This window comes from Lissotriton helveticus, chromosome 10, assembly GCF_964261635.1.
Source record: "Lissotriton helveticus chromosome 10, aLisHel1.1, whole genome shotgun sequence".
Classification (NCBI taxonomy): Eukaryota; Metazoa; Chordata; class Amphibia; order Caudata; family Salamandridae; genus Lissotriton; species Lissotriton helveticus.
Genome location: NC_136071.1, coordinates 152,972,456 through 152,999,389, shown reverse-complemented (window position 1 = coordinate 152,999,389; position 26,934 = coordinate 152,972,456). Strand labels below are relative to the sequence as shown.

The 26,934-nt window shown below is 47.0% G+C and overlaps 1 protein-coding gene across 2 annotated transcripts in view; it reads right to left on the bottom strand.

Annotated features, from left to right (window-relative positions):
* The window catches only part of CHST12 (carbohydrate sulfotransferase 12), a 117,720-nt gene extending 91,865 nt beyond the window's left edge, over positions 1 to 25,855 (bottom strand). Inside the window, exon 1 of one of the 2 annotated variants that reach the window (XM_078664987.1) lies at positions 25,730 to 25,855. The gene's annotated coding sequence lies outside the window, so the exon portion shown is untranslated. Of the gene's footprint in view, positions 1 to 25,234; positions 25,367 to 25,729 lie in introns of those variants that run through there. The other variant, XM_078664988.1, reaches the window with a different exon arrangement.
* Between the last annotated feature and the right edge of the window lie 1,079 nt (positions 25,856 to 26,934).

Below are 26,934 nucleotides of genomic sequence, written 5' to 3'. Positions count from 1 at the left end.
AGAGAGCAGTGGGCCTGGGATCCTGAATAGCAGGGCCCCAGGTCAACTAAGTCAGAAAACCAGCAAAACACCAGGCAAAAAGTTGGGGGCAACCATAGTCAGGGATCTACCTTCCTACACTGGGATACTGTGAAGTTCTGGAAAGTTCTCTTAAAGGCACAGTATCCTGTTCTGAGCCACATAATGGCAGCCTATGGGGCTTGTCTGTCCATGTCTTCCTCTCTATCATTCCAGAGGGATTTTGCTGTTAAAGCAAGGGAAATCTGGACAGGCTTTGCTGTTTGTGGATTTTTAGTGGAATTTCTAGTTGAAATACTGGACAGTGTAGCCTGTGGATATAGGCTGCATTATCTGTCTTTAATTCTCTCTTAAGTGTCTGTGCAGTTCTGCATTTTTCGACACTTTAAGAGATTATTTTTGATTGCTCCGGGGTCCACGCACATGGGCGGGACTATTAACTAGATTATGACTATACACAGAGATCCCCTACTACAGAATTATAGTTATCTTGGGACACAGACCATCCGCGGATTCGGCAGATTTCACAGTGAGATCTGACTGGCTGCCACCACTTCAACCAGGAAGTGGTGGCAGCCATCTTGGGGCTGGGGCCTCAGCCAGAGTCCCGAAAACAATACACGAAAAAGGGGGTGGAATACCCTGAACCTGCCGGTGGCCAAAAACATTTTGTAATTTATTTTTTTCCCTGAGAATAAGGGGAAGATCCGCCAGAAATTTTTTATAAAAAAAAAAAGCACGGTTACCCATGCTGGCTTTTTTTGACCACTGGGTGGGCCAGTGCCCGGGGGAATTTTATTTATAGCTGAGGGGGAAAGGAACGCATATGGCCCCCCTCCTCAGGCCAATTAAGGCCTGGGGACCCCAGGGCACAGCCGCATATGAAAACAGGCAGGGGGGCAGTGCGGCTCCCCTCCCGGGAGATTTAAGACACATGAACCGGAGGGGAACCTGTGCGCCCCCCTCTCACATAGCCATTAATGGCCCTGGGGACCCCCATACGCCAGAGCTAGCTCCAGCGGTGTCCCGGGTGGTCTGTGTTGGCTCTCACTTGGCAGGAGCAATTTCCGTCAAGTTAAAGCAAACATTAAGTTCGCTCTCAGTGGGTGAGAAAAATGCCCCCGCCAGCAGGGAATAGCATTTCTAACTGCTCCCTGTGGGTGAGAGCAATGCCGGCTCCCGCTGGAGGCAGTGAGCTAGCTTGGGCGGCAAGGGCAATGGGGCTCCCCTTGCAGCCCCCCAAAAACATGCAGTAGGTGCCCTGGTTGGGTTGCAAGTCACCCCATTTACTGGGCAGCCCCGGGGAATGCGGTGCCCAGGGCCATTTTTGGCCCAAGGAGGGGGGCCTGAATGTCTTTTTCCCCTTCATAATAAGGCCGGGCCCGGGTAATAGGGTCCTGGGGTCAAAATCAGTCCTTAGAGCAGGGCCGCATGGCTCTCCTCCCCAATTACTAATTAAAAAAGCCCCGGGGTGGGGTCCCAGAGGCCAATAAAGGCCCTAGGTGGGGGGCTAAATATCCCACCCCTTTTTGATAAGCAGTGGGTGCCCAGAGTAGGCTCCAGGGCACCCACCATTTACTGGAGGGGGGGGGGGGGGGAGGCTCTGGGGGATGGCGTACCCAGGGCCAATATTGGCTCAGGGAGAGGAGCTGTGTGCCCCCCTCTCCCTTCCTAACAAGGGCAGACCCTGGAAAATATAGGCCATGGAGAAGAAATTGACCTGGTGAGGGGAGCTGCATGCCCCCTCATCATTTACATGGGGTTGGCTGCATGCGAGGTTTGGATGCAGGGCTTGGTTGAAGGCTAGGCCTTGCAGCCAATGCCCCGCTGCGCCTGGCCAAAGGCCATACGCAGCGTGGGTTTGGTGCATGCGGGAGTTGGATGCAGGGCTGGGCAGCAGGACAGGCTCTGCAGCCAACCCCCTGCAGAGTTTTTTTAAAAACATAGAAATTCACTGCAAAACCCAAAGGTTACAGGGACGTTATAATTGGGAAATAGAATTTTTTTTAGACCATAGAAATTCACCAAAAAAAATTACTTTTTAAAGTTACAGGGACGCTGTCGTTGGGTGCAGAATTTACAGACACAAAAACATAGAAATTCAATAGTTAAGTGCTCTAAGGTAACTATAACTCATGCCCTAACCAGGCACTTCTAATCATCCCACATATTACATCACATGATAATATCATTGCAACATTTGCAATAAAGTTATTGATGAGAAAACTGTGCATGGTGGGGGCGCGAGTTATAGTTACCTTAGGGCACTAGTTCCAGTTATGCAATTGCCCCAAGCTTACATTCCGGAGGGTGGAGGTGAGAACATGCAAATCGCAGATCCACAGCATATTCTTCAAATGTACATATTTATTCTGTAAAACTTCCACATAATGTATATTAATAAGATGCACCCCACACGACACGAACCGGTCTCCACACATTCAAGTTAGTAATATGAAATATCACTGACAGGATACCTTCAGTTCCAAACCACCACTTCATCTTGGCGCCTTTTTGAATTTTTCTTAAGCAATGCAGAGCGTCCTCAAGCGGACTTCGACGGTCGGCCGTCTGGCAGACGGCACTCTCTGGCCTGTCATCTCTAGTCTATGGCATGACGCGGCAGCATACGTGGAGATGCAACCCTTGCTTGGTTGCTAAACACCGAGAGTGAGCGCTCGATCCGTCACGAGACCGTGCAGCACCCCCCGGGGAGAGATAGAAGCACTTACATCATCTACCTAAAGAAACAAACATAGGATAACGAGGCGCGAGGGAGGGGTACCGAAACAGAATCCATCCGTTCAACCTGCGCTAAAGGTCAACAAGTTGCTACGACACTGACACTTCCTGAATTGCTTCAACGAGACCCGCAAAGTGTCGCACTTGCGTTTGCGTGACCCTCGTGAGGGAAAGCGGAGCAGTAAAACCTGTCCCTCTTTTTCTGGCGCTTCCCCCCCCAAATGTATTTATTATTTGCAGTGTTAATAGAGCGCAAACTCGACCCGAAGCTATTGGAGCGAGTTATATTAATGACATTACACAAACACACGTTCATTTTTTTAATGTATTTATTTTTAGGCGCGGGGACTGATTGCACAAAATCACAGGACGTTGAATCAACGCCGAGACTAGAACCAGTTTCCCTTTTCGAAAGGAGGGCGCTCTGGACCTAACGCCACACCCTTTACCCAAATGCGCACGAACACAGCAGAGTTCATACTTGCCGCCCCCCGTTTCCTTATACACAGTCATAAACAGAGCATGAAGTCCCTAGAGCGGGAGCCATGTGCCAGCTCTATTTGTCCTGCTCCCCGCCGCCCCCCTCCCCCCACAGTTGCCGAATCGAGATTACACAGAAAAAAACGGCTGCACCAAGAACAATAATTTGTCTACCTACCTTTTATTGCAATGCAGTGTTTGCTGAAACTCTTTACATCCGAGCCTGTATGTATATGCATGTATGTGTGTATACACACACACACACACTCTCACAGAGTCAAACATTTTAAGCAATATATATATATATATATATATATATATATATATAAATGCAGCAGCAGGACATTGGTTTTACACAGCACCTTTGGATACTTTGCTTGCAGCAAACTCACTATGGCTTTATTACTGCCCCCATCTTTCGTTACCTGAACGCCTACTGCATTCTGGTACCAGCAGTTCACTCCCTAAGTGTACCATTTGGAGTAGTGATCAGACACACCTGGTGGGGGCGGAGCTGCAGCGGTCCTATCACTACATGGTAGGACTATTTAAAGAACGTGACTGTGCAAGCCTCCTGTTTATATTGCTAGGCACTGAGGAAGGCCGTCTGGCCGAAATGCATTTGCCTGCCGAGAATAAAAGTGTTTTCCTTCGTTCCCCTGTGTGGCCTCTGCTCTGTCCGTGCAGGAAGGAGATTGGTGTATATATATATATATATATATATCGTCACACGCTCCCAAACAATAGTGTCCAGAAAGAAACGGCCAGCACACCGATGTCGTGATCTTGCAAATATTTTATTTCCAAACCCCCCAGCACCCCCGACAAAAAAAAAAAAAAAATAATAATAATAATAATTATATATATATATATATATATATATATCCATTGTAAGTGTCCCCACCAGTTTATCTGTGGCCCAAACTGGGCCCCTCATAAAATTCACTTCTAAAGGCGCAACTGATTATGTGGGATTAAAAAACAAAAGGGGGGGGGGGGGCTCTAAAAGGGACTAGGCCAAAAGGTGTAACTAGAAATTCTTTTCAACTGTTGTGGCCTATATATTAGATATATTACGTATTTGAGGGCGTAGTTTAAAACATTTAATCTGAAATCCTGTGCTTCACACAGTCAGCCCCTGACCAGTATTGGGTGCTGCTCTTTTGAGTTTTCTGCTATTGCACCCAAACATGTCACACAACCACCACCATACCCTGCTTAAACCAAGCCAGACCTATTGACTTTGATAGCGGCTGTTAGCTGTATCAAATACATAATGAATGAATGACAACAGGGATTTTATTGTGAATAATAAGAAATGAAAATGCTTTCATTATGAAAATAAAAGACCATGAATTGAGCTTTGGTAAAAGTCTGTCGAAGCTGTAGAGTCATTGCCTCAGACACTGCTAAAATAAAGAAATAAACAAAAACTTTCTCTTCAAACCACCTTCATCTGCAGTCTCTCACTCGTTTGGTTATACACTTTTGTTTGCCTCACATTTTCTGAAACCCTCTGTAAAGACGAATACTCATAGTTCATACGTTCTCACAATTACAATTGGCATATACGCAACCATCACCCTCTGCAGAGAGGCCAACAATTGGACGTGCATGTGGTTTGCACACCTTTACGGCACATGTGCAGGCACTGTGAGAAATTCACAATGCTTTCTGTATCATCTTCAGGACTCTCAATTGTGCGACTTCATCAAAACTCACCCACAACCTGAACTCACTGAGTGACCAATGTGCCTTTAACTAGGCCGGGTCACCCCTCCTACTGCCGCCACCTTTCTGCCTGCTGCCACCGCTGTACCGAGCGACCCAGCCGCCGCTGAGCCGCCCGGCTGTGCAGATTTCCCGCCGCTGCCTCCCTGCGGCCCCGCCCACCACCAGGCCATTGGACGACCCGCTCCCGCCTCCCAGCTGACCCGCCCTCCCGGCTCCAGATTTATGACGCCCCCAGAGCGACCGCGCAGCGGACGCGCGCAGCGGGAGCACCGACTGAGCGCCGAAGGTGCGCCAAAGGTAAGCCCGTCTGCGCCCGTCCGCGCCTGGCCCGCGCCCAGTGCCAGGACCCCTGGCCCCCGCAGACTCCAGCCCTCCCGCCGGACCTACACCGCTGCCGACCTCTACGCACTCAACGCCGGCCGAACACCGGGTTGCTACCGAGCCACCCCGAGGTGCACCCACGGACCCTTCAGCTGCCACTCCTGCAAGTTCACCTGCAACCGGACCCACGCTACACCAGCACCCACCAAGCCGAACTCCAGCAGCACCCACCTGAAGTGCATCCTGCTCAACACCCGCTCCGTCCACAGACACGCCGTCGAGCTCTGGAACCTGCTCGACACCACAGCCCCAAACGTCGCCTTCCTCACGGAAACCTGGATGAACGCCTCCTCAGCGCCCGACATCGCCATCGCCATTCCGGACGGCTACAAGATCATCCGGAGGGACCGCGTCAACCAGACAGGAGGAGGCATCGCCATCATCCACAGGAACACCATCCGCATCACGACCAACGCCGACGACACCCTCGCACCCACCGAACACCTGCACTTCCAGATCCACATCAACCCCAAGACCACCCTCAGAGGCACCCTCATCTACAGACCCCCGGGACCACGCACACAATTCAGCGAGGACATCGCCGACTTCATCAGCCCGCATGCCCTCCCCTCCGCTGACTACATCCTCCTCGGGGACCTCAACTTCCACCTGGAGAGCAACAACGACCGCAACACCACCACCCTGCTGGACAACCTCGCAAACCTCGGACTCAAGCAACTGGTGACCTCCCCCACCCACTACGCCGGACACACACTCGACTCCGTCTTCTCATCCAGCAAGGACATCACCTTCAGCCACGCCACCGGACTCCACTGGACGGACCACAGCTGCGTCCACTTCAGCTTCAGAAGGACCACGCTCCACCATCACCAGCAACAGGTTCCCCGCAGAAGCTGGAACAAGATCACTGCAGACCAGCTCGCTACATCCCTGAGCAAGAACCCTCCCACCAGCACAACGAACCCCAGCCAAGCGGCCACCTACCTCACGAAATGGATCAGCGACTGCGCCGACGACCTCGCACCTCTGAAGACCCCGCCGAGCAGACCCGGAAGCAAGAAAGCCCCATGGTTCAACGACGAACTCAAGAGCTCCAAGAAGAACTGCAGAGCACTCGAGAAATCCTGGCGCAGAGACCCAACACCGGACAACATGACTACCCTAAAGCTCGCCACCCGAAAACACCACCATCTGATCCGCGCCACCATGAAAACTGCATTCAAGGAACGACTGGACAACAACGCACACAACAGCAAGGAACTCTTCAACATCGTGAAAGAGCTCTCCAACCCCAACGCCAGTAACAACGACATCACCCCTTCGCAAGACCTCTGCAACTCCCTCGCCTCCTACTTCCACAACAAGATCGCGGACATCCACAACAGCTTCAGCACTCAACCGACGTACGCCACGACCGAACCACCGCCCCCCACCACCACCCTCCGCGCCTGGACCCCGATCAGCACCGAAGACACCATCCGCACGATGAACTCCATCCACTCCGGATCCCCGACAGACCCCTGCCCTCACCACGTCTTCAACAAGGCCGACGCTGTCATCGCACCCCACCTGCGGGACATCATCAACACCTCCTTCGACTTCGCCACCTTCCCGGAGAGCTGGAAGCACGCCGAACTCAGCGCTCTTCTCAAAAAACCATCAGCCGACCCCACCGACCTCAAGAACTACCGCCCCATCTCACTGCTCCCGTTCCCGGCAAAAGTCATCGAGAAGACCGTCAACAAGCAACTGGCCGCCTTCCTCGAGACGAACGGCTCCCTCGACCTCTCGCAGTCTGGCTTCCGGGCCAACCACAGCACCGAGACCGCCCTGATCGCAGCTACCGATGACATCCGAGCCATGCTCGACAACGGAGAAACAGCGGCCCTCATCCTCCTGGACCTCTCCGCGGCATTCAACACTGTCTGCCACCGTACCCTAGTACAGCGCCTCAGCAACGTCGGAATCCAGGAGAAGGCACTGGAGTGGATCATCTCCTTCCTCGCCGGAAGGACACAGAGTCCGCCTCCCCCCGTTCAGATCGGAGGCCACCGAAGTCATCTGCGGCATTCCTCAAGGCTCCTCGCTCAGCCCAACACTCTTCAACGTCTACATGAGCCCCCTCGCAGCCATCGCACGCCAGCACAACCTCAACATCATCTCCTATTCCGACGACACCCAGCTGATCCTCTCCCTCACCAACGACCCCACCACCGCCAGAGCCAACCTGCACGAAGGGATGACAGAAGTAGCCAAATGGATGTCGAACAGCCGCCTGAAACTGAACTCGGACAAGACGGAAGTCCTCATCCTAGGATCCTCACCCTCCGCCTGGGACGACTCCTGGTGGCCCCCCGCCCTGGGCAGCGCACCCAAACCAACAGACCACGCACGCAACCTGGGCTTCATCCTGGACTCCTCCCTCTCCATGACCAGACAAGTCAACGCCGTCTCCTCGTCGTGCTTCAACATCCTACGCATGCTACGCAAGATCTTCCGATGGATCCCCTCCGAGACCAGGAAGACGGTCACCCAGGCCCTCGTCACCAGCCGTCTGGACTACGGCAACTCCCTCTACGCCGGAACCACCGCAAAACTCCAGAAGAGACTCCAGCGGATCCAGAACACCTCAGCACGACTCATCCTGGACATCCCCCGCCGCAGCCACATCTCCGGACACCTGAGAGACCTACACTGGCTCCCGGTCAACAAGAGAATCACCTTCCGGCTCCTCACCCACGCACACAAAGCCCTGCACAACCAAGGCCCAGGATACCTCAACAGCCGCCTCAACTTCTACGCTCCCAAACGCCAGCTTCGATCGGCCAGCCACGCCCTCGCCATCGTCCCCCGAATCCGAAGAGCCACCACAGGAGGAAGGTCCTTCTCCTACCTGGCCGCCAAGACTTGGAACTCCCTCCCGACCCACCTCCGCCTGACCCAGGACCACCTCGCCTTCAGGAAGCAGCTCAAGACCTGGCTGTTCGAGCAGTAGCAGACCCCCTCCCCCCAGCGCCTTGAGACCCTCCGGGTGAGTAGTGCGCTATATAAATGTTTTGATTGATTGATTGATCACTCAGACACCTGGAAGCAACACAGTTCACAGTATGCACGATACAAGAAACAAGTTGTTGGGAAATCTAACACTGTTTTTGCTAGTACAGTTAGGAACAGGAATAAAGAGCTTGATAGAGACGTATTTCAAAGTCGGTTTTTAATTACTGCCTGGTGTAAGACCTAACAGGACCCGTCCCCCTTAAAGCCCTGATAAATAATATTTTCTGAAAATTATAGCAAACCTGCTTAAATAAATCTGTGGGGGAGACGAATTAGCATATTCACTACCTCAGAGAAGTGATTTCACACCATATTATAGCTATCACTTTTTTTTTGTTCCAAATATTTTATTAGCATTTTAATACAACACATAACCAGTCAATTATTACAGAAACCATGTGAGGTATGATGCAGGTGTAACATAAGATCTAAGTATTAGGAGGAGTACATACAAGAACGACGTGGAAGTCAGACATTCTTAAGATACAAGATACAAACATACTGGTAATGGGACTACATTTAGTGTAATAAATGATTATTAACCCTTTCTGAGATAAGAACCCCCTGGAGTAGGAGAGCAAGGAATGTGTCTTATGCATCTTGAGTGTAAGAGAAAATCGCAGGGCAAAGAAGATAATGTAACCAGGGAAAGGTCTGGGCAATACAAAAGGGATTAAGGGGGAAAGGGAGAAAGAAGGAAAATGGGATATCCTAGATCAGGTGTGGGTCAGGCTCTAGGATCCAAATTTCTGTGGGGATATGTGCAAATTTGTTTGATTTTCTCCAAATTATTGAACTTATCAAGTAAAGCGCCAGACAGAAGACGAGATCTGGGGGATATGAGACAGTTGTAATGTGAACCATACGCTACTCTCAAAACAGTGACCCAGGCCAACCATGTGTGAAAAGAAATATGGTTGAAGATTTCCACTCAGACAAGATGACCTTCACAGCGATCAACAGTAGGTCAAGAAGTGCCACGTCAATGCTTTGAAAGTTCAACTTGGTCTTCGAAGTCCCAGGAACTAAAGCCACCATTGAAAAATCTAAGGAGACCCGAATGTTAAAAATAGCTGAGAGATGGGTCTGAATTTAGTCCCAATAATGAGCAAGGAGTGGACACTGGAAAAGATTATGTTGGTATGAGCCAGTGTCCTTGTTGCAATTTCAGCAAGAGTCAGTCTCCCGTTAAGCTTAGTTTATGCAAACGAGCTGGGTTCCAGTGTAATAAGTTCAGAGTAAATAATTTTGATTGGAGGAGAGAGGGAGTTATTTTATTGCTCAAGGAAGGCTTGCTAATATTCTGAGAGGTTTTCTTCTGAGATACCTCTAAGTCAAAGTGTTGAGCCCATTTTACATACAGTAACAGTTGAGGTAGAAGAGGATTGGAGAGTGTTTCGTAAATTTTGGAGGCAGAGTGGCCTGCATGAAGTCAAGTAGTCAAACAAACAGGAAGGGTCAGATGTTCGGCACATCTGAGTTTAACTATAAAAGTATAAGTTAGGCAGATCATATAATAGTGCTAGACGTGAGAAAGGCAGTGGGCTATTGTTATCGTCAAATACATCTTTAATTTGTTTAATGCCCTTGGAGGGCCATGTGTGGAGAATTTATACTGCAAAACCAGCCTTTATTTTAGTATTGTACCATAAAGAAGCTAGCATAGAGTTGTGTAAGGATACCGACATGTGTTTATCCAAGAGATTTTAGAGCAGTCGCCATAATCTTTGAATATCTCAGACTGTGGTAATTTAAACGTTGGCATTGGGACTATGGCGAATAGGTTAAATGGAGCGCAAAGGGCATGTTCTATCTCCACTCATCTTGGGGAGTACAGGGAGTTGATGGTGAACCAGAGAGCTCCCTGCTTCGCTAGGAAGGCTGACTGATAAAGGCTTCAATAAAGGGAGATTGCAGCCCCCTAAATCAAAACTCTTTGAGGGCTTTAGATGAAATATTCACTCTTTACCTCTCCATAAAAACGTAGAGGTTAATCTGTCAATATCCTGAAGAAAGAAGACAGCTTCACTGGCAACATAGCAGATACAAAATTCGCAATGAGCGTTCTCATCATCTTGAGTGTTTGAAGTCTACCTCACCATGTAATGAATTTAGGCGATCAGGAAGAAAGCAGGTGTTTAACTTTGGAAATAGTCTGGGATTCATTATACCATAGTGTTTCAGCTACGTCTTTGCAGAACCAAATCCCAAGATATTTGAGACGTTTGGGCTGCCTTTAAGACCAGAGTGGCCTAAATGTGAGGAGAAGCATAAAGGAGTCAGAGGGAAGTCTTCAGTCTTATCCTTACTTAAGGTGTATCTGGATCTGTGAGAAAACCTCTGAAAAACGTGGGTGGTGCTAGGATTTGCATTCTCAATATCTTTGGTAAAAATGAGACATCATGCTGCGGTTTTATATGCTCTGGAGCCAAATTGGAGATACTTGTGATTAATTGAGAAGTGTAAGTAAGGGATCAATGGTGAGTAAAAATAACAAAGGAGAGACAGGGCAACCCTGTATGTTAAAGGAGGTAGAGGTGGCACAGTTGATTCTGTTATTAGCTTTGGGGTTAGCATATAAGGCCATAACCAAGTTGATGAATGCATTGCCACGGTGATGAGAATCAAGAAATGCATGGAGAAAAGATCAGGAAACTTGGTTGAAAGCCTTTTCAGCGTCAGCGCAATCATGGCTGATGGCGGCGAAGAATAGTAGGCTTTTTCAATTATATGGAACATTATGCGTATGTTATTGCTAGCGAGTCTTCCATTAACAAACCCAGTTTGAGAGTTATGGATCAACTGGGGGATGGATGGCTCCAATCTTTTGGCAAGAATTTTAGCATAGATTTTTGCTTCCATGTTGAATAATGATTTGGGGCGAAAGGCATTCTGATCAGAGTGGTCCTTACCCTCTTTGGGAAGAACAACAATCGTGGCCTCTGAGGCCGTTCCAGACACTTTTTAACGGAGTACAAAATGATCCACAGTATTTTTAGGATGATTTATGACCACATGTGTAATTGTCTTATAAACCTGCATTTGCAATGCAATCTGTCCCGCATTCACACAAATTTGAACTATTGGCATTGTAAATGACAATGCCTTTTATTTATGTTTTAAAACATAAATAAAAGGCATTGCCACTTACAACACTAAGAGCTTAAACTCTCGCAAATGCTAGACCTATTGCATTTTCAAATGCTTGTTCTTCTGCCCACTGTAGCATACAGTGCCCACTCCACAACTGGCTACCTTCTCAGTGACAGACCGCATTCTACAGAACAGCTGTACAGAAAGTTGTCCCTCCAGTGCCAAGAAGTACTATGGTGGTTATGCTTTTGAGGCTATAAAGGCCCAGCAGTTCCCTCAACTAAAAAGTTTTCGAAACACCTTGGCGAACCATCCTCCCTGGCGTATTTAGTATATTTAAAGTCCGGTAAGCACCAGTCTACTGCACCACATGCAGCAGGCTTGCTCAGATCACTAGCCTTTCTGCTTCTCTGGTTCTCAGAGAGAGACTGTTTGCTCCAAGGTTGTGCCCAGATGTAGGCTGGCCAAAGAAGGGGTTGTCAATGGCCCAGCCATGATTGCCGAGGGAATGAGCAAGTCTAAAATGGATAAACAGATTGAGTTGTTCCGAGAAGGGCACATGACCCCAAAAATCTTTAAAACGTCTAAGCCCACAAGGACCTCATCTCAATCAAGCCAGGGAAAAAGTTGTCTGGTCTATTATTATCGATGCTCATTAGGGTGGGCGGGTCCTGTGCACGACTACGCCTACTTATTTTATTTCCAGTCACAAGATGCGATTCACCTCAATAGTAGCGACTGGGAAGTGCACGTAGGCGATGTAGATTATAACTTTGTTCAGAGGGTTGGGAAACAAACCAACCTGATCAACGTTTATAAAGGTACAGCAAGACAGTGTGTGTATGTATATATATATTCATTCTTTTTTTTACAAGACAGGTCTGACGCTGAAAACTGCTGAGAAAAGCAGCAACTGGACATAAGTTCGTATTTATTATTTTTATTTCTAACAAGCCCGGTCTAACGCTGAAAACTGATGCGAAAAGCTGTAGCTAGACATAAATTCTTAAAAATACAGTGTTCAACCAATAATCAGTTCCGAATTGTGGTCTTCCAGAGTACTCTCGCCTTTGTGCAATAAAAAGGTACACTTTTTGCTGCGTCATCAACACAACGGATTTCAATGGGAAAAATCTGGCTAAAACTGCATTTACTTTCACATTATTGTCCGATACGTAAGCAAATATAGCAATGACCACAATCAACATTTGGAGGTTCCGTACTGAAGGGTCGATAAGGGCATACAAGACTGTCCGCATGACAATACAAGAAAGCCTGGGTGTGCTAACAAACTGCGTGTCGTAATTTCAAATATTTACTATAACGAATTCTGATATTTACTAATACGACAGTGCCAAGCTCTCACTGAATCAAAAATTAGCTAGCATTCGCGACAAGATTTTTCAATTCTATTAAGGACACGGAGGCGAGGATTATGCTTCTCTTTCTTATATTTGCCACTCACAGCAGCCAATGAAAAACGTTTTGTATGCAAATAAAAACTACATTTCCCATGATGCTTGTACATACATCACATCCTGTATAGCCCCATAAGAGCTGTTGCATCCTGTGTCTCCTCCTCTTTCTTTGCTCGAACATATACAGCCCACACATTAATAAATCCAGTCCATTTTACGGAATATGAGTCTCAATAAACATCCTTCAACATGGAGAACAAACATTAATAAATCCAGTCCTTTTCACGGAATATGAGTCTCAATAAACATCCTTCAACATGGCGAACCATCGTCAACTGGAAAGATCACGTCTTTTAAGCCAGAAGAACACCTGCTCCTTCTTCTTTACTCGAAGCTGAAAGGAATGAGACAGGAAAAAACCCGTAACTTCTGCTGATACAGAATATCAAGTACATGCGGGTGGGTAATTATTACCAATACTGTAATAAACCGGGTGGGATAATCCTCGCCTCCGTGTCCTAAATAGAATTGAAAATTCTTGGCGCGAATGCTAGCTAATTTTTGATTCTATTACAGGACCGGAGGCTTCGGATTATGCTAGTTTAACGCTTAGTAACACAACTACAGTCTTAAATCTCCCACCGGTACATAATATACTGTATAAATAGAGTCTGAGAAACTCCATCAGAAAAGGTAAAACTTGCACAACAATGGGAATTATCCAAACAAGAATGATAAGTATTGTACTTGAGCAAACTGCGTATCACCATTGGTTCTAACACCCATTCCGGCCAAAGGCCCTCAACCATCGGCTGTAATAGCCTCGTACTCACATAGAAAATGACAATAATCATCAACAATCATATGAACATATAGTCGAAAAAATCAGATAGTAATTCCGAGAATCATCGTTGTAAGCCATGAGGCATGTGAAGAAACACCCATAAAGTGCATTATCTCGAAGTCGCGTGACAAGGCCCTGACCACATGCAGTTCAGACCTCGCTGACAGGGCAATGTCTTATAGTATATACTATACCTGTAAAACGCGGGCTTGCCTCGCCATAGGAACCCCCGAAGGTGGAATGCTTCGTAACATAGCCTGATAATATTTAATGTCCCGTTTGGAAAACTTATGCCACCAAAAAGAATTCGAAAGAAAAACCCGACGCAAGTTCAGCGCCCTGCCCTGAACCGAGAAGAGCCGCAGGAAAACGGCCAAATGGACGCTATAAGGAGAACGTTACTGAAGTCCCCGTATATTATTTGGTAACTAATTCACCAGGAGAAATCAGTCCTCACAAAGCCGCCAAATGGTGTACATATCCACAAAGCGACCCTCTATCGCCGAAACGTATGTAGGGAATGAAAGGACCCAGAAATACGAAAAGAACGCGTTCGAAAACCAAGAAAGTATTGTAGATACCAGAAACTTGATCGTAATAAAGCAAAGTCGGAATACACACACCTAGGAAAACTGTTCTTACCACATTGCCATGTGTCAACCCGGACCCGCGCCTACTAAACGGCAACAATGAATCTGCGGGCCGTAGCTCTCTGGTGAACCATAAGGCATCTGCCTTGATTTACCTGAGTGTTACTACATTAGAAAAGGGGGAAAATTGCAAGAAAAGGCAGGAAAACGAGCCGTCCTCCGCCGACCCAAGGGGCATTGGGATTCCAAAATGGAGTCCGCCCTGCATGAAAGATGCGACCAGACGTCAGAAATACCAGGAAACCGGATGGAACAAACCTTTACTGCCATGTAGGCTAAGGAGGTATACCTCCACAATCTAAATATGAAATCGTCGGCAAAATGGCCTGAGCCCTGGACTTAGTCCACTATGAATAACTGGAGGGGTCGGAAAAAACTGTTTGAATGACGGTGCCCAACACACCACTACCGAGGCATCCACCCAAAGGGAAACTCTCGCACTGATACCATCGAAAAGTCATCCTCGCATTGTAGAGTGGGGATAAAACCACTGAGTCGCATAGAATTGAGATAAACTTGGAAACCTAAACTAAAGGCCCCAAATGCATGAAGGTTATAACCGAGCAATCCCAACACATCAATCCGATGCCTGGAACCGTGAGGCCAAGGCCTGCTAAGATAGATCAACCATATCTCTATGTATCCAATTAACCCGAGAGATAAAACAACACGGTACTCGGAGGGTAATAGGGAACTGAGGAGGGATAGCCTATCCCTCGCATCAACCAATAGTACCACCATGGGAACAACAGCCCTTGTAGGGAAGGAGAGAACCAGACTCTCTCCTGAACGCTATATGCCAGAAACTGCGGAAACACGATGGAAAAGAACCGACCCACTAGTGTGAATGCGACCACAAGCAAAGAACGTCTACCCTTTATACACTCAACGATAATAAATCTGTCCCATAGGGGCCTCTGGTGTCCTGGTGTCCAACCTTACGAAGGCTTTGCGCCTCTCGGGCGATCCGACGCAAAGGCGTCATACCGACGCCTATCACCGAGCGCGGCTGACTACGACATTGATTTGCAGCCTGTCAAATCTGGGAATCCCTTTCTGAGACGACTAGGAAAAAGAGGAAATACGAAATAAAGACAATAACTAACAACTTAAAAAAATAATAAGTAAATAGACAAAAACGAACGCATGCTGAAGGATTTGTGGTAGCAGAACGAAATGGGCGTCTATCAAGCCCTGTCACCCTGAGTTAGGTAACGTCATACATGAGGCCCTGTTGACCACACAAGAACGGGAAGAACCTGGGTGTCAACATAATCAGTTCAGGAGGCTCTTGCGCTCCTATCAGTAGTTGTCATCCTCCAATATAGAAATATATATATATATATATATATATATATATATATATATATACATACATATATTCCAACATCATCCTCAAGGGACATCTGTATTCTATATATATGAAAGTGCAAGGCACAGTACAACGGAGGAGTCGAGGGGGAGCCAACCCTGTGCACACTAAAACAGAGAAATGAATAATGCATCGGCTCCTTAGCAAAGCTGTAGTCATTATACCAGCCCAGAGGGCGTCGGGAGTCTTTGTAAAATACAAGGAGCGTGTGCGCACTCCGAGGGCCAGCCTATTGTTAAAGCCTGGCGGCTACCAGGAATCTGCTCAGGTAAGCAGGAGGCACTGAGACCTCAAACAAAACAAACAAGGGACGCCTGCGACGTGCGTAGGCCAATGTGCCGAAATTAAGCCCAATATTGTGCCCAAATGGGTTACGCACACCGGAGCGTTATGACTCCATAACCGCACTCGGCTACTAGGGAAAGCCTTTGGCGGAAAAAGCGCGTGACCGCGCAATAATTCAAACAACCCCATGGAAGTGACCGGAAACTTACGCAACGTGTAAACAGCATCGTTGGAATGTAATCTAGGAGCAACAAATCAAGACACAAACACATTCACCCAATTCATCATGGCGCACTCTAGCGCCGAATTCCAGCTCCAGAAGGAGCGTTTGATTCAGTTTGCGGCTGCCTAGGCCTCTCATCAGGATTAATCCCGCCGGCATAAGCAGAGCGACCTCACCACTCCCGCAGGAGCCATCTGAAAGTTGCCTCAGCGCTACCAAAACGCTGCCAAGCGCACACTGCCGTCCAGTATAAACAGTGAAACATATCCCAGGAGAATAGTAAACTTAAATCGTGGGAAAACACAAATTACAACATTATTGATAATCGGACATGACTCGGGGCACCTGGGATCGAACTCTGCACCATGGAGATAAAAGGCAGCAGCCTTGCCCCGAGGCCACGTGTAGACCGATCCACACGAAGCTGATGAAACCTGAAGACCCCGGCAGGGAAGCGCGGCATGTGCTGTTCAGCGGGAGTACAGAGCGCCTGAAAAAGGGGCCACCCGCGTAGAGGATACATCACCGTACCCACAGTCCCAGGACGTGGCAGGGAGGCGACGCGCGCCTGCCTTTATCGAAGCGAGCCATGAAGCTCTGCGGAGTCCAGCGGTAAAAGTGGACCGACAGATAAGGTTACAGACTCCACTGCAGGAGGAGGCGCCACACCCGGGCGCCGCACGCAGCCCCCGCAAGAACACAGCAATGCCCGCAGGCCATTGGGGAACGTAACGCCTGGCCAGGGAGACCGAACCGGTAAACAAAAGCGTCCAGGGAGTACGCTGCTCCCAGCGGGAGCCGCACCGCTCTCCTAGGCGGTAAAAACAACCCAGGCGCCCGCGAGCGCTAACACAAGAAAGCATGGAAATGTAGCGTAAATCATCAACACATACTCCTAGGACCCTTTGTAAATTGAGGACAACATAGATAATGTGTTATATCCAGAGCGTTGCAAGCAGTCTTGAACTTAGGGAGTGCCGTTCGTTAAGATACATGGCTGCACGTAACACGTGCGCTACTAGCTCCCATAAACCACAATCTCGCCACAACCATGAAACATAGCGCGATATAAGCGAAAAGCATTTCAACATCATGCGATAAAGGCATTCAATACAGCGCGCTATGAGCGCAAAACCACTGGCAGTAACCTCAAAGAAAATCCGTCAGTCAACCAAGACATTAATCATGGCATAATGTTGTGAGTACTTAACTGTCTGCGTGAGCAGCAAAGAAAGAGGAGGAGACACAGGATGCAACAGCTCTTATGGGGCTATACAGGATGTGATGTATGTACAAGCATCATGGGAAATGTAGTTTTTATTTGCATACAAAACGTTTTTCATTGGCTGCTGTGAGTGGCAAATATAAGAAAGAGAAGCATAATCCGAAGCCTCCGGTCCTGTAATAGAATCCCGTATCCAGCAGGGATAATTCGAAGGTAACAACTCACCGCTTGTTCTGGAAAGGCCTGAGAACAATTTCCGCTGTCCATGCTTTCATTGCAAGAGATGGTTAATGGCTGACCCAGTACAAAATCCTGTGCATGAAGGACACACCTGGGGTAGTGCTCGCGCGGCTTGCACCCCGCAGCACCGCCCGCTGACGTGATGTCGGTTCAAGTTTGTAGTTAGACTGGAATGGGTTACTAAAGGGAAGAGAGGCTGAGGAGCCGGGATAGGGACAGACAACAGTGATGAAACAGAAGTGTGAGGAGGTGAAATACCGAAGACAGACAAACGGGGGGTGAGAATGTCTAATGACAAAGAAAGAAGCATGAAGACCTTTATATAGACAAACGTAAAATGTCAAATATGTTGAATCACTTCAAAAGTATTTGAAAGCCGTATAAACCATTGATACATTATTACTAAACTGCACGGAGGCAGCATTGCTGTTTTAAAAAGCAAGCATTTGCAATGCAATAGGACTCGCATTTACGCAAGACCTATTGCATTGCATCATGGAAACTAGGGGAAGCACAGACAACAGGAGTGTGGGCGAGAAGGCAGGACAATGTAGTGCTTACAGTCTAAATAACACGTACCGTACAGGTCCATACTGTCTAACACTCGAAGTAAAGTGGCCAGTAGCCATGGGAGGGTACAAATGATGACATAGCCATAATGAGGGACTAACAAAGCCATAATGAGGGACTAACAAGCCTCAATCAATCAGACGGCAGCATTTACGAAAGGCAATGACACAAGCCAATTAAAAACATGGGCGGAGCTTCCACTGAGCTTCCACTCCATACTGCATGCCTTGCAAAGCGAGCAGCACATTCACGGTGCCACAATGGGCTCGACCTAAAAAGTAATGGGGAACCCATTGGGTCTGGGAGCCTTCCCAAAACAAACTTATTAGATTGTTGTGACAATCTCAAAGGTTGTATTAGGTTTATTTCGGCGCTCTCTTTCTAGGGCTGAAACGGGGAGCCACAGGGAGGGGTTTTACAATTCCCAACACCTAGTTTTATCCTGTGTGTCCTGAGGGGTGTAAATATTCTTATAGAACTCTCTAAACACCTACAATAACTCTTTGATCTTAACTTCTTGGGAGCTGTTAGATTTGGGGGTCTCTAGTTGGCAGAGGTAGGCACCTTTGACCAAATAGGGCCCCTTGCATCTAGTCAGGGTAAGGGGTACACTCCTAAAAGAACCCCTGTTCACCCCCTTGGTAGCTTGGCACGAGCAGGCAGGCTGATCTCAGAGGCAGCTTATAAAGCATTTGTGAACACATACAGTAATCCAGTGACAACACTACAGATGGACACCACACAAGATGTAGTATAAAAATAAGTATTTTTATATAGACTTAAGACAAGCCCACAAACAACAAAAATCCACAATACTGTACTCTAAAAATGGTAGAAATAGCTTAATTCTCTTTAGATGTAAAATGCGACACTGAGTTCAATGTATCTTTGTACGCGTAACGCTATACAACAAAAGTGTTGCAGGGAAGGTGATGCGTCAGTTCCTTACATGCAAGAACGGTGATGCGGCGGGTCCGTACTGCTGCGTAGGGGATGCTTTGGTTCTTCTCCGCGTCAGAGTGAAGTGGGGTGGAGTAGTTCAGGGTACAGTGGTGTAGGGTAAAGTGATACAGAGTGCAGTGATGTAGAGTGGAGTACAGTTGTGTGGCATGAGTACAATGGTGGAGAATAGATTAGAGTGGAGTAGATGCAGAGTGCAGTGGCAGAGTATATTGGCATAGAGTGCAGTGGCGTAGAGTGGTGAGGAGAACAGTGGCATAGAGTACAGTGGTACAGAATAGAGTGGCATGAAGTGCAGTGGTGTATAGTGGGGTGGCGTGTAGTGGGGCAGAGTAGAATAGAGTGGTGCAGTGACGTAGCATACAATGGAATAAACTGCAGTGGCGTAAGTGTCGCCGAGTAGAGTATAGTGAAAGAGTGCAGTGGTTCTAATGAAAGTGGTGTTGAGTGGATTGGCATAGAGTGCAGTGGTTTAGAGTACAGTGGTGTAGAGGGTACTGGCATAGAGTAATTCAGAGTAAAGGAGAGTGGTGCAGCATAAAGTGCAGTTGCATAGAGTGGTGCAAAGTGGAGTAGAGCAGCATAGGGTGCAATCATGGCATAGAGTGCAGTGGCGTAGAGTAGACTATTTCAAAGTAGAGTGCAGTGTCAGAGTGCACTGGTGTAGATTAGAGTGGTTTAGAGTGGATTGGCATAGACTGCAGGGGTGTAGAGAGAAGTGACGCAGAGTGGGGTGGCATAGGTTGTCGTGGTGTGTAGTTCATTGGTGTGGAGTGCAGTACAGTAGAGTGGTGCACAGTAGAGTGCAGTGAAGAGTGGCGTAGAGTTCCATGGCGAGAGTGCAGTGTTGCAAAGAAGAGTGGCATAGTCTGGAGTTGAGCAGAGTGTAGTGGTACAGAGTAGAGTGCAGTGGCATGGTGTGATGCAGTGGCATGGTGTGATGCAGGGTGTAGTGGCGTAGAGTGTAGTGGTATACAGTGTATTGGGGTAGAGTGGAGAGTATAGTGCAGAGTACAGTGCAGTGGCATAGAGTCCAGTGTTGCAGAGTAGACTGTTGTAGAGTGCAGTGATGTATACTGGAGTGGCGCAGAATGCAGTAGCATAGAGTGATGCAGAGAACAGTGGCACAGAGAGCAGTGGCACAGAGTGCAGTGTAGCAGAGTAGAATAGGGGTGTAGAGTGCAGTGGTGTAGCATACAATGGCGTAAAGTGTTGCAGAGTAGATTATAGTGGCATAGAGTGCAGTGGTGCAGAGTAGATTGGAGTAGGGTGGTGTAGAGTGCAGTAGCAAAGAAAGCTGTGACGCAGAGTGGAGTGGCGCAGAGTGGAGTGGCGCAGAGTGGAGCGGCACGTGGTAGAATACAGTGGCATAGAGTGGAGTGGGGCAGAGTAGATTAGAATGGCTCAGAGTGGATTAGCATAGAGTGCACTGGGGTAGAGTGGAGTGGTACAGAGTAGAGCGCATTGGCATAGAGTGTACTGGCACAGAGTGCAATGTTGCAGAGTAGAATGCCATTGAGTGCAGTGGTGAAGAGTAGAATGGTGCATAGTAGAGTAGTATGGGATAGAGTGCGCTGGTATAGAGTAGAGTGGTGTAGAGTAAAGAGGCATAGAGTGAAGTGGCGTAGAGTGGAGTGGTGTAGAGTAGTGTGCAGTGTTGAGTGGCGTAGTGTGGAGTTGGGTAAAGTGCAGTATGCATGGTGTGGTAGTGCCCTGACATTACAGACAATACATCTTCAATTGAAATGATCATTATATTTGCTCAGACATACAGTTTTACTGATAAAGGTACACAGCGTACAATCAATGTGTGGAAATGTTATCACCTAGTGTACTGATTTGTTTAGTTCGTATTCAAATATTTGCTTCCACCACCCTGCAGAATTACCCAAAAATGTGATTCATTTGTGCATTTTTAATTCGGATATATTCTGAAATGTTGGTACAGTTAAAGTACATACATTTAGAATGTGTTGTGTGCTAGAAAAACAAGCATTAGCAATGCAACAGGTCTCGCATTTACGCGAGTTTGAGCTATTGGCATTGTAAATGACAATGCCCTTTATTTATGTTTTGGTTTTTAAAATATAAATAAGGCATTGTCATTTACAATGCCAATAGCTTAAACTTGCGTAAATTCTAGACCTATTGAATTGCAAATGCTTGTTTTAAGGAGGCAAACAAAACAAAAAACCTGAAGCAGGCGCTGCACTCAAAGTTTACTTTTTTTTTTTAACCGAGCGCATACAACTTAGAGCGCTTAGCGCTGTATATGAAAATTGGCCGCCATTGTCCCCATCACTTTCAATAAACAAAATAGTGCTTACCTCCTTATAATGAAGGCCGTGTTATTAGCCAAGTAAAAGGTCCAGTCCTCATGGGCAGTACAAAATGGAGACAAGGCGGGACTAACAAGCCTATTTTGGAACCAGAAGCCAGCATTTAGGAGGAAACTGACACAAGACAATGATAAATATGGGCGGAGAGTGGGTGGGGCTTCCACTGCATACCCTGATACAGCATGCCTCGTTGAGCGACCTAAAAAGCATTGTACAGCCTTCCTCAAGCATAATTGTCAAATCAAACCTCTCATTTTGAAGTTGGAGAAAGAAAAGTAAACACCAAGCTCCCTGGAAGATAGAGTCCGACATCTGACCTCTGTCTTTGAATGCACAGCAAATGTGAGAAGATAAAAAGAAGATTTAAAGGTCTGTTTACAGAAATCCAGCACTGGTGTAAGAATTCTGTGAAAAGGATTTGAGCACTGGAAGAGAAACTCAAGTTGAACAACCTAAACAAACCTAATAAAGTCAGCCATTAGAAAGCAAGCAAATGTGAGTTACAAACCACAAAGCCAATGATAAGCAATGGGCAAACCTCCACCATAAGAATCCACTTATGTCAAATTGCCAGGGTTTACTCTGGATTCAAAAAATTGTTAACCTGCAGATACATGCTGCCAAATCCAACCACTTAGCAAAGGTTAAGAACGTTTTTTCCACAAAAGAGTCACTCATCCTTTCCTTTATGGATGGATCAAAATAATCACAAAAATCTTCCCAGGTCCACTGCAGTTCTGTAGAAAGTCGTACTTCACTCACCAGACCAACTTTAGTTTCTAGTCTGATAACATCAACCTGTTTTGGTTCCTCCCTAATGTCTCCACATTGGATCAATGCACTGTTTCAAAGTATTCTGGATCATTCGCAAAGCTTTCTGCCACAGGTAGCTTAAAGACAAACTCGAGATTGCAAGCAAAACTAAAACTAGGGACAAATAATTTCTCTGCCTAGAAATTATGAAATGCAAATAAACAATAACGAAAAAGTAGGCCTTCTTGGGGGCACCTCACATCTGAAACCTTCTAATGAATTACATCACATTGACACCTTAGCGTGCTCTCTCGAGACTCACTTCTTCAAGACCCACCTTGTCTCCCAGGTTGCCCGAGCAAATCACTTTTAGTGTCGGTTATATGATGTAACTAAAATTTGTTTATAAAGCACGTAAAACAGTTGGTGCATTCATCCTACCAAAACATGCTGAAAAAAATAGGGCAAGAGTCCGCATCTTGCCCTACAACTCACATTCAAACAGGGCTTTAAGTGAGATGAAAAAATAGGGGGTATCTAAATGGAACGCAGCCTAGGAAGAACTCTGAATCCTTTACAAGAGGCATGGCCTTTATAACTAAGGGCAGGGATTAAAACAAGTAAACTAAAATCCTGTGCTTCCCATAACCAACCACTAGCCCAGTACTTTGGTGACTGTGTGAGCTTTCTGTTATTGTATACAGATATCACACACTGACTGGCATGCAGTTAAAAAAGCCAAACTTTTTGATTTGCCAACGCATGCTAGGAGCATAGGATACATAAGTAACAATGATTTTGTTTTTAATGATTAGAATTTAAATTTTTTTAATTCTGAAAATATGAGACTGTGAACTAAACATTTCTAAGACCTGTGGAACTGGCAGTAGTCTTCGGAGTGTTTCAATCACTCTAGTTCTTCACTTCACACTACTTTACTCTTCAGTCTCTGATATGATATTTACACCTTATCGCTCACCACATCCGTCTCATAAGCATCCCTGTGCATATCTCACCCCTCATCTTTCAACACCATACATTCACCTTCATCTGCATGCATTTCCTTGCAGGTCTGTAACTTCGCAACCCTTCACAAACATACACAACACACACACTCCTCTAAAAGTAATACATTTTATTTTACTTTCTTCTTGTCAATATTTCTAATTAGAACATGCGCAGTCATTCAGACTGCACTTTTGAAATAGGTAGTTTTACCTGCCATGTCTCATGCTATATGGAGAATCCAAATTATTATTCTGTATTTGCAATAGCCATTATTGTTGGTATGATAGCGATGGATTGTGCACCAGCTGCCGAAATTTGCATTTTCCATTTGGTTAGAGTTCTGAGAAGGCAGCCATCATTTGTCAGAATTTTATAAAATCATCATTGAGAATATGGGTACTGTACTGCCCATTAACCGCACTGTGAAGCTCCAGGACCTTTAGAAAAACTGCTGTATAAAAAATGAACACGAGATTGCTGTTTTGATACACAGTGGTGTAGAGATACTCGCTATATGATGTGGCTTGCTGTAACAGAGGAAAATGCTTTTTTGGAGAAGAGTAAGAGTTCTACAAAATACAAACAAAAATCGGTAAGGTCTTTCGCTCTAATCACAGTGGTGTAAAAGCAGTTCTGAACTGGGTACATGTGCACATCCATTTTTAGAGTGTTGATATTTTTCTGTATATCATTTTGTATAGAAAGAATCAGCATGCTAATAAGAGGTTGCTTATAATTAAACAAATCAAAGAACATTTATCAGCCCTAGAAGAATAAAGGGCTGAATCTCCTACTCCATCTACAACAGGTTGTACAAAAATCTCTTAAACATGTACTCTGCTTGCGCTGACCTTCCTCGGGAGCCTAGTGATGTAGGGCACCACAGTCAAGGTTTCAGATATGGTTGTGGGGTATTCGTTACCACTTTTACCAAACTATGGATGTTCAGTTCTCAACGTTAATTGTCAAACTGTCTCACTGAGTTAATGTATCTACACCAGTATGAAAACTTTTTGTGAAGACTTGCAGCTCTCTGCACTCTGCAGGTAGGTGTTCCACCCCAACTGTCATTAGGAATGTATGACGTTACAACGAATTCCGTTGCAAAGCATGCCTTTACCACGCATGCGTTACAACGGAATTCGTTTTCCACGCTTAACCTCGAATATTCCTTTACCACGCATACATTTACGTTTTTCGTTGTAAATGTATGCATGGTGAGGGCATACTCTTGATAAAGGTTATAAATCTCCCCTTAAATGCCCACTGCCTCCACTCCTTATATTTACCCCTGCCCTTAACCCTTAATATATTTATATATTTATTTTACTAAAATGCCCCTTACCTTTTAACTCGCCTTCTCTCCTTCTTTGGTTACGTCGCTCGTACGTCGTTGAGGGGAAGCGGAAGTTACTTTCCGTTTCCTCTCTAACGACGTCGATTGCTTCAGCTTCGTCTTCACTTCGGCTCTTCGGGTAAGTTTTGTTTTTTGGGGGGGGGGGGAGACCCTCCCAGCCCCCCTTTTTATCCCAACGCTTTTTTTTTTATGGGGGGAGACCCCACAAACCCCCCCTTTTTTTTCATTTACTACACATGCCTTTACTACGTATTTCGTAGTAAAGGTATGCAAAGCATGCGTGGTAAATGATTTCGTGGAAACGGCTTCGTTGTAGAGGCCGTTTCCCGTCATTAGGAGTAATGAATGTGGTTTTCCTAGCTGCCTCTTGCTCAATTTAGTGAGTACATGCCCTTCTTTTATTACTATTTAAAAGCACTGCATGCAACATTCCTTTAAAGGCAGAAATACTGGCATTGCCAATACTGGTTAATTAATGCCGGGTCAGGAGCCGGCCACGTAAAACCTTGCATTCAAGAACTCACGTTACAGCGCTTGCCCTGCCATTACAGGTCAGTGCCCTCCGATTAGACAGCTACAGTCAGGATCCTTCCTTCCACACAGGTCATTCAAGCGCCAGAAAGTATCCAGCAACCACCTGGTAGAAGATACAATCCTTCCTTGGTTCACAAAGTCAACACACTGGGCTTGCTAATACACGCAGGCAGACCAACACCTAAGACCCCCATCCTGCTTTAACTGGTCAGCTGTCAAGCACCTCCCCTCGCTCACTGGTCAGGACCCAAAGCTGTCAGCAGCCAGCGCCGCCTCTCAGCGGTCCTCAGTCATCCCCGAAGCAGTCAGAAAAACATGAATGATCAACAGTCGAAGAAGCATCATCTCCGTAGTTATATTAGTGAAGACCCCTCCTTGGTGGTCGGGTCGGCCTGTTCATACTTGTCTTTTCCGCCTTCGCCGGACAGCTTCCCAAATGCCAACCCCCCAGAATCAAACGAGAGATTATCGCTCGCTGGCCTTACCTCCCGACAACAGATCCCGAAAATCATTCGATGGCCCCCGTGTTGCTGCGGTCCCCAACCAACTTCAATACGAAAAGGGAAAGAGGTGATAATCGGAAAGCTGGTTTTACAGTGATTGACAGGCTAGGGGCGGCGCCAGGAAGGTCTCGGTGGCTGTACTTACCAATAAAGCCTATTCATTGGTTAAGAAAAAAAATTTAAAGCCCAACCCTGAAAAAGACGGCCCACCAAGAAACCGCCCCTTACTGCACCGAAGACGACCACCCGCTGCCCCGGAAGATACAGCCCAGCCGCAGAGGGGCCGGCGGGACGGCGGGCCAGGCAGTGCGCGCTGGGGTCTCGGCGGTCTGCTGTGCTGATGGAGCGGCTAGATAGCCGACTGAATGATTCCCGGCATTCGAGAGAGAGCTCCGCCTGTCCAAAAGAGATGAATAGTGGGTCCAGAAAGATAAGGCTTACGGCACGATTCACCATGCCTGGACCGGAGTCCGCAAACTGTCAGAAGGCGCCATAGACACGCTGATGGGAGAAGCACAACACCTACTTGTAACGGGGGCCCTTACTCTCGGGGCCTACGCGGTATGTCAGACCGCCCCAGCCTACAAAAGGAGCCCACGCAGTTTCTACGGGTTCTGGCGCACTCTGACCCGGAGAGGTCAGACGCCCTTTATTTATTCCCTGGGGGGGGCGTGGCCGTGACGTCACGTGGCCGGGTGGCTCACTGCTTCCCATGTAACTTTATTTATTTATTTAATGCATTTTTATAAAGCGTCGGACTTTACCCGAAGGTTATGTTATGTTATGTTATATTTAATTTGTAGGACGCACGGCTACTTGGGAGTGTCCCGGCGCTAGCTTCCAAAATAAAGAAGTGCCCGCTCAACTGATTAGAAAAGCAGCGTTTTAAGTTTCTTCCTGAACAGCAATGGATCTTGAATGCTCCGTAGGGCTAAAGGCAACAAGTTCCAGGCCAGACCAGCCCTGCGCACAAAGGAATTGCCGCGCTGGTGCTTGAACTTCGGGGTCCGCATCAGCAATTGGGCAGAGGACCGAAGCTGTCTCCCTGGCACATAGAAGGAGAATCTCTTCTGCAGGTAAACCGGTCCTGTGCCATACAGGGCCCGATGCGCTATGGTCAGCATTTTAAATTTCAGGCGAGAATCAACTGTAAGCCAGTGCAGGGCGCGCAAATGTAACCTAAAACT